The sequence below is a fragment of the Mizuhopecten yessoensis genome, unplaced genomic scaffold (assembly GCF_002113885.1).
Source record: "Mizuhopecten yessoensis strain PY_sf001 unplaced genomic scaffold, ASM211388v2 scaffold3575, whole genome shotgun sequence".
Classification (NCBI taxonomy): Eukaryota; Metazoa; Mollusca; class Bivalvia; order Pectinida; family Pectinidae; genus Mizuhopecten; species Mizuhopecten yessoensis.
The window spans coordinates 1,241,204-1,250,069 of record NW_018405113.1 but is presented as its reverse complement, the minus strand read 5'-3'; positions in this window follow the sequence as shown (position 1 = coordinate 1,250,069).

The window sequence follows — 8,866 nt, the reverse complement described above, 5'->3', positions numbered from 1 at the left end:
TGATTGTTGCGTCAGAATAATAAAAATAAATGAACTGTTATTATCGCAAAGATATAACCGAACATGCGGGAAAATTCATCGACGAGGAATACAAAATCAAGGTGTGTGCTTTTTAAGAAAACACGTAACGGCATGTACGTACGTAGGCAGTAGTAATGAAAGGTTAATCTTTTCAAACTTGTTGGTAATGATTGTACGATCTTGTTTTTCATACAGCATAACGCGAAATAGGCATTTTGTTGAGTCTTTATCGTGAAACGCATGTATTAACAGCCATGGCCTTTAATTTTGCTGTTAACATGCTGTGGTATTACTGGGTTTTATTTGACTATTGAATTACTTAATTCGGGAGTAGAAGTTACATTATTCAAACTTTAAGTGTAGAAACATTTGTTGGCCTCTCGGCATTATTTATAGTCACCAAGAAATATCTATTACCGGAATGAGACCGGTACAAACGGATACGGGGCTGAAACATTACCTCAACCAAGGGGAAAACCTTTCTGTAAAAACGAATATTCACGAGACAAATATCATATTTCAAACGTTTTCATAAAGTGTATATATGCACTGACAAGTATAAAAAGAAGAGAAACGTTTGTGATATTGTTTTAATATGACTCGATGTCCTTGGCCTACCGAAGCCCTGGAGGGACATTTAGAAACAATTAAATGGTAATGCATAAGTTGTAACCAAAAATGTCCTTCGATGTCTTCCGTATTGGCCTCTTTTTTCTAGACCATGCATATATATCTCCATTTACACTCTAAAGTTAACACTTAGTATGTCATATAAACCATCACACACAATAGACATTTCTGGCAAAACCACTACGTGTACAGGTAAATATGTGTCAGATATGGAACGTTTTGAGATATTTGATAATTATATGTTTTCAATACTTTACATATATTAAAGCATACTTGTTAATGGAACCTTTTTTATGCTGAGATAACTTTTCTTTAATCAGTTCCTTTTGTCCGACACAGAAGCCGTAGTTATCGGTAGGACGCCCGATTTTTGTAACGTGAACAAACAACTTTTTTTCCCGTTTTCAATGCGTTTTCCGATAATATCTTATATCTTATATCTTTTTATGGCACCTACTTCCTGCTGACGCCCGGAGCTGTTTTGTCGGTTTGGTTTTAGTGCCAAGTCAATTTATTGCGCAGTTTGTGTGCTTTATACCCATCTGCCCTTGTTACTACAATTATTTGTTGTTGAAAAGTATTTCTCTCGTGAGCAGGGGATGGCCCTTCCTGTTCAGGAACTCCCTGGAGTAGGGGAGGGGCAGCCCGACCCTGGCTTGGCACAGCCCAGGGTTGAATTGGCCGGGAAGGCCCGTAAGCTTTCGCGCTTGCCTTCGGGTAGGGACTACCAGCCGCCGGTCACTGACTTTCGGGTTCAGGTCCTGGTGTGACTACAGATTTTTTTTCATGATTGTCTGTGTCTACCAGGATTTGTGACGCGCAGCAATGCTGGTCAGGCTTACCCTCCCGGTCAGTTACCCGGACCCGGTCCTATAATTAGGTCCGGTCCGGAGTGTCATTTGCCGGGAACCTGGGGGGTTTCCCCTCAGATGTTTGGTTTGCCTGACAGGGGGCCGGTTTCCGGCCTCCGTTTCCCCCTGGCTTAGGGTATACGGGTGCCTGCGGGCAACCATCCTTGGGCCGCCCTTACCAGCCTGCGGATGGTTTTGGGTTACGGCAGCATCCTGGCAGTTACGGGCTTAGCCCGTACATGTCCGGATTTCCAACTGGAGGAAATGGGGGTCCACCTTCGCCCTTTGGGCAAGGTGGCCAGCCCCAGTCTGAGGCAGGCCAGTTTGGCCAGTTCTGGGGTCACTCCCAACCGCTCGCGAAATAAACACCAAGCGAAAAAACGAAATAACGAAAAGACGAAAAAACCCCAAAGCAAAATAACGAAAAAACACCAAAGCACCATGGCGGAAAACTGCCCATATTTCCCAAAGTCAGCATTTTTGAAAAAGGAAAAAAATATCGATGAGTAAATATTTTTTAGTAAAGAAAATGCATGGAATAGATATAAAACCAATTGATAATGACGTTTTGAACTGTTGATATATAGTCACATTCACTATATCTATGAAAGTGACGGGTTTTCCCAGATGTTTCTTGGTTTAAAACAGTTTGTATTTCCATATTTTCATGTTCATAGATATAAATAATACAATATGAACATATAGACAGATTGTACTAAATGTCTGTATCAGTGATGCACATTTATGCATTGTAGCACAAGGTTTGATAGCATTTGAATTAGCTGTGTTATTTTATAGTTTTAACATAAGAGATGAAAATATTCTATAACGGTTTTGTATACACCTTTCTAGTTGACAAAGAAATGATAGACATTTGTTTAATTTTTTTTATATTTTCATTTTTTTTTTTCATTTTTTTAAAAAAATTGTTATTTATAATTCATACCATTTTTGCACAAAGAAATGAAAGGAGCTTATTTCATTTTTTTTTTCATTTTCATAGAAATACACAGGAAACTACCAACATATAGACACATTTAACATAGTTAAATATATAGATACATATCTTCATACATATGCCTATTAAAGTGATATATAGCACGATATTTTGATAGCTCTGCAATAAGTTTGATAGTTTCGAACAAACAGAGGTGAAATTATTCTACAATAAATTATATATACTTATTCAATATTTACAAGAAATGTTAAACGTTTATTTAGTAATTTTTATATATATTTTTTTCATTTTAATTTTCATAGACAGAAAAAAATCAATACAATACCTACATACATGAATCTTTAAAAAGCAGTTGAATTCTACTCTATGTATTTGAAGCATTATTTGTTCTCCCGTGCTTTTTAGAGTTCAGTAAGTGTGTTTCTTGTCTTTGCAAAAGTTGATAACAACATAGAGTGGCATGGGTCATGATATTATTTGTAATAGACTTTTGTAGTTCAGTAGTTTTGCCTATAAGTATAGTGTACTCTTTAATTCTACATATATTACCATACGAATGCCATTAAGCGATACATTTATACGTCTTAAAGTAATCAAGAAGTTATTACTGACGTCGGATCCCCCCGAAAAAGTTATAAATCGATAGTTTATGAAAGAGAGTGAGGGGTATAACGCCATGAAAGAGAGTGTGGTGTATGGTAACGATTTGTTAATTTGTAACATACTGGGATTTGTTTTACTTGTACATAATGAATACATGTACATGTATAATAAAAAAAACCCACGGACTTCGAAAAAAAAACCTTGAACCAAAATTGAACAAGATAAGGATTACACAAACTTCGTGAATAATTTGTAAAACATCACAGTTTAATATTACAAATAATATTTTAGTTCTACATGATGTGATACATTTAATCTATTTGTAAGAAGGAATAAATCTTGCACTATGTATTTTTGCACTAAGTTTTCGTGTATATTGTATTTTCACATAAATGTGTTGCCATATATTTCAACTCAAAATCATCAACTATATATGAGGATTTACATCTGTACAATAAATTAAAATAGTTTAAAATGAAAATTAAAGTAAGAGACCAGTTGGTTTTGGAACATTGCAAAACGTTTATACACGCACTGCCTATGTGTAAAATAAATCTTATATTGTAATTTCCAATAGATATCTATGACGTCATTGTTATATGCGGAGCTTGTAGCAACAGGCATATGCCATGTGACTGCTTGTGGGAAGCCGTGCGTCTAGTTAAACCAGGTAAAGTGGAGTTATAAAGATATTACCTTAAGACGTTATTAATTATCATTCATTTATTGAAGTCTAAACAATCTATTAGCATAGTAACGCCGCTATTAGGAGTCCATCGCAGTATCTGGTGTTTTCATTCTTCTTTTGATCCTAAACATGTCGTATTAGCCAGTTGGAATGATACGACCGGTTTGGTGTCGTGCTGATGAATCTAAACGTCCTGCCGATGTGCCTAGGATATTACATTTCTTTGATGCACTCTTAAATAATCTTATGTCTGAGCTCAATCCGAAAACCCTTACAGACCAGATCCAAACTACCAAGTGTTTAAGGCCAGTTAAGATGCACTTTTTATATGTCACCTAACTGATGTGTCATAAACTAGACACAATAGCATAGCAACCCATATAGTCACCAGGTGTGCAGGACAGACCCGAAAAAAACCTGTTGCAATGGGTGCAGCCCATATATTTTGATCTCTTCAATGTCCCCTTATCAGAATTTAGTAATATTAAAACCACTCAACAGCACTTTTTCCATTTCAGTCTTCGCTGACAGACTATTTAGCATATTTACACCAAGCTCCGATGTAGGTGTCCCTTCCAAACCGTTCAACATGTGTTGAAACTTACTGCTAAACTAAATATAAATAACGAGCGATTACTGGCTTAGGGGAGAAAAACTTGTATTACTTGAAAATATCATATAACATATAACGTGGAAAGGTTTAGTTAATAACTGTTTTTATAATTTTGAAACGGTAACCGTGTGCATCATAATGTTGCGCTTAAAGCATTAATGCTTCATATACGAGATGCGATTAAAGTAAGTGATAAGCTCAATAAGAGAATAATTGACCTATTGTATAAGAATTTTGTATCCAAAAGAAGCATGGGTTCTTTTTTACTTTCTGCTTAAACCATTTAAAGTTGATAGAATTTACCATACATTTGTGATGAATTCAGGGAAAGTTCAACCCGAGGGTTAGCTCTAAGGGGTTTCGTAATTAAGGGGCTTTGTCGAATGTTTAATTAAAAAATAATCTTTTCCCGAAGATTGATATTTCTCTCCCTGGAACACACAGAAATGATCGATTATTTTTCTTCCAAATTTTTCTATTGTAAAAATTAGTTGTAAAAAGCAAAGACTAGTGATACACTCTTTGACTGAGATTTCTTTGTCAACATCATGCAGGAGTTTTTTGCATTGAATCGTAAGGGATGTACAAAGATATCTTTTTTTCTCTCAAATCTGATATACATTTTATTGTAAGGCCATCCTCCATATCCAGGGGTTACGTTCACTTTCGCTCTCTGCATCCCTGGAATATATCATAGCAAAATTGAAGGTAAGAAGATAGCTGTTTGATTGGTCTCAGATTAAAAAACCAGCCCAATCGCTAGGCTGATACCTGTCCTTTGAAGATTACAAAGGAGAGACGTCCGACTTCAAAGCCTGTCAATTTTTACCGTTACACGACCGCGAGATTCTTTTAATGTACATTAAAGGGTTACACTAGTCTTCTCGTCTATCTTCAAGGTGCTGCAGACTGAGCATTCAATTTTCCTATTGCATATTCCAGGGGTGTAGAGAGCGAAAGTTAGCGTAACCCCTGGATATAGAAGATGTTGTAAGGCATACACATATACCACTGACCAATGTTCTAGAGTTTGGCTATGGATGATGTTTTCTGTAGGTAGATATTAGGAAAACTATTTTACAATTACTTATAATATGGATCATGTGTTTATATGTTGTAGGGGGCTATTTTGTGATGGCCGCTCGTCCAGCACTGCTGAATACGTTACAGGAGTACAAAGGACATTTGGAACCTTTAATGGACGAGATGGAAAAGGAGGGGAAATGGGAAAAAGTCCGTAAGGAGATTGTTTCCGAATATCACAAAGAAAAAGATGGAATCGTTTCTGTTTATAAAGTGAAATAGAAATTCGAAATTGACACGGTTAATCGTGATAGATACGTTCCTTTAATGTTTTTGGTTTTGACCGCAGATCCACAAGTTTGAACAAACAAAAAGCTTAAACATCTGAAGGAAATGTCAGCAACAGCAACAACGAATATGGCATTTAATAAAAAAAAAAAATATGTCTCAAGAAATATGCGATGGCGTTGTTCAGGGAACATAGCTTTGGCTGCATTTATCGCAAAAGGGACATCATCCAAGATGTAAATATTAAAATGTGTATGTCTTTTATTAAAACTTTATAATAAATTTTAATCACCATCAAATAAAGAATCAAGAGTATCACTCGATCGTGGCTTGTTTCTACTCCAAATATGAAAACAATGTGCATTTGTGTATGTGTACTAAAAAAAGTGAATAAAAGACTTTTTTACCTTTGTAAAAAAGTTCCAGTCACATGAAGCACTACTTCATTTTGTCTTTTTGATGGTAATTTGGTGTTAATTAAATTTCAGCAAAGTGAAATAACCTGCAATTCCGTTCAATTAATTTTATAATTGGTGTCATTGCGTTTGGATACACATATAATATTGACTCCTTTATGTCTATTTAAAAGCAGTCTCTATGTCAGCACATTTTTAATGAGTCTCATTTTTCTTTTCTTTTTAATAATTGTCGTGTGTGTTTCTATTAAATAGCTATTTACTATGCTTAAGTGATTTTTTTCATATCGGAATATCAATTTTACAATTTTAGTTTAAATTAACTGCATCCAAATGATATTACATAAACCTATAGTGCTGAACGAACTTAAGTACGTTGTATACTTGCCTTTCTCAGTTCAAAAGTGCATTTTTAATGAAGAGGCCAATATCGCTTAAAATTTAGATGTAGTTCCAGGGTTCTTATTCATGAGTTCGTTCTCATGCTCAAACTCACATTGTGTGCTCAAGACAAATGTCTTGTTCTGTTGATAAATATATTTAAAAACGTATTTTATCAATGATTTGTAAGAATTTTTAAGACACCTCAATCTTGATTACAGTTTAAAATGTTCACAGTTTATTTTTTTAACGTGTCACGTGATTTAAGCGAGTTGCAAGAAAGGTAGTTTGAGCACAGAAATCCATGCTTGAGCATGAGAATAAATTCATTAATACGGGTTCAAAAGAAATGATAATGATATTTGTAGATTGTGTATGTCGATAAATCTTTGTTTTTATTTTTTGCTGTTGTTGGTTTTTTAAAGGGTCTTCATATTCAATCAATCACATATCAAATAACGATAACACATAACATGCCTGCTTTAGAGTCAACAACCAGGAATTCGCAACGGTAGATTTTGATAAATACCAAAATTGTTTTAATACTAACTTGGGATATGCGCGTTTGTTTACATCGTCTTTAAATATGCCAATTTGAAATTGTATTTATATAATATCCAATGGAAATATAGCATTAGATATTTTTTATTTTTTATTTCTTTTCAAATTTGCAATACAAGATCACTTTCATAACATTGCCCACATAATTGTTTAGCGATAAAACAGAAGACGCTAGCTTACTTTCCAAATACATTGCATATATAAAATTCAGTTTATTATTACATAATATTACTCACGCAGCAAAACGTATTTTGTAGGTGTAATATAATATAAAAAGTTCACTACATTGGAAATGTTGTTTCTTCATTGTTATACCAATACTTGGGCTGCTTTCTACCTTAAATACAAAGCATGGCAATATAATGAATCTATTATTCTAATCGGAAAACTTCATAAGCATATGAATGTAGTCCCTTTGTACCTCAGTCTATATTGTGAACTACTATTGCAACTCTGGATAGCAGTTATCATCGTTGCCAAACAGTGATAAAATGTGTAATGGTTGACCTGAAGGTTGGGCAATAACAGGAAAAAGAGGAAAGCAACAGTAATAAAAGCGAACTTGAATTTACTCAGCTTTTACTTCATTCAATAAAGTAGTTGTCTGCCTATTTCGATTAGAATATTGAGGAACCTGCAGTTGGCGCCTTTGTTTATATCTAAAAGCAAGAGAGACATTACAGTCCAAAGGCATTTTCTGTCTATAAACATTACATTTCCTCATGTTCAAGCCGACAAAAATATTTACACACTTCTGTTGACTTTACAATAGAAAACTATACTATTAGTACCTGGGGACCTTGCGACATCGGCGATGGCAGGTCAAAAGATTTACACACAGATACCGGACACTACCGAAATAACATATTCGGAAGATCTCGAAAAAGAAACAGTTATAACCGTAACACTCAACGATGGCGAAACGGTCCCGGTATCGGCGACCAAAATCATCTTTGCAGCATTATTTCTGACGTATGTTGGATATTCTATGACAGTAGAATTCGGCTCTAAAAACTCTTTAAGACTTCTGATTGGAACAATTCTGTGGTATCTCCTCCTATCGTGGAATCTGATTAGAAAGTGGAAATGGTTTGCAAACATATATGCTGATCTACGGCAGCCTAAATGTCAGGGCAGAATTCAACTTAAGATCAGAAAATATATCCGACGTAAGTTACTTTATATTTTCATATAGATAATATTATTAAACTTATAAAATTGAAAATATACAGTGTACCTAACAAACACTTACTTAACAATGATGCCTAAGGATGAATTCCTCTGAACATTTCCGATGCTACTTTTTTTTTTTTTTAATTATCTATTTTTGGAAAAGAAGTTAATGTATATTAGAAAATGAAAAATAATTGATAAGCTCGTATGTTAGTTTTATGTGCTATGATCGGTCGAGGACACTTATTTAGCATAATATGAGATTTTTGATGATTTTTGGGGTTTTGACCATTTACAGAACAATTTCATACAATATCATTCAAGTGTGTTATCCGATATGTATGATTGTTTGCAGAATTGAGTATTTTCTTAAATTAAGGAAGTAACATTTCTTTAACTGATCTATATAACTCAGAATAGCGATTTATGTTACCCCTACCACATATTTTTTGATGAAAAAATACTACATTTCTACGTTTTTCGCAATTTAACGTTGGGTAATTAATATGTTAACCTTTGATTCTTATTTAGAAATCTAACGTAAATCGCTCAATGAAACATGATAATTACACGAACATTCAGAAAGATTCCTTTATGCGATTAACTGGTCAGATGTTCATCTCTGCATCAGTTACGCAATACTGTTCCATGAATGGGAGA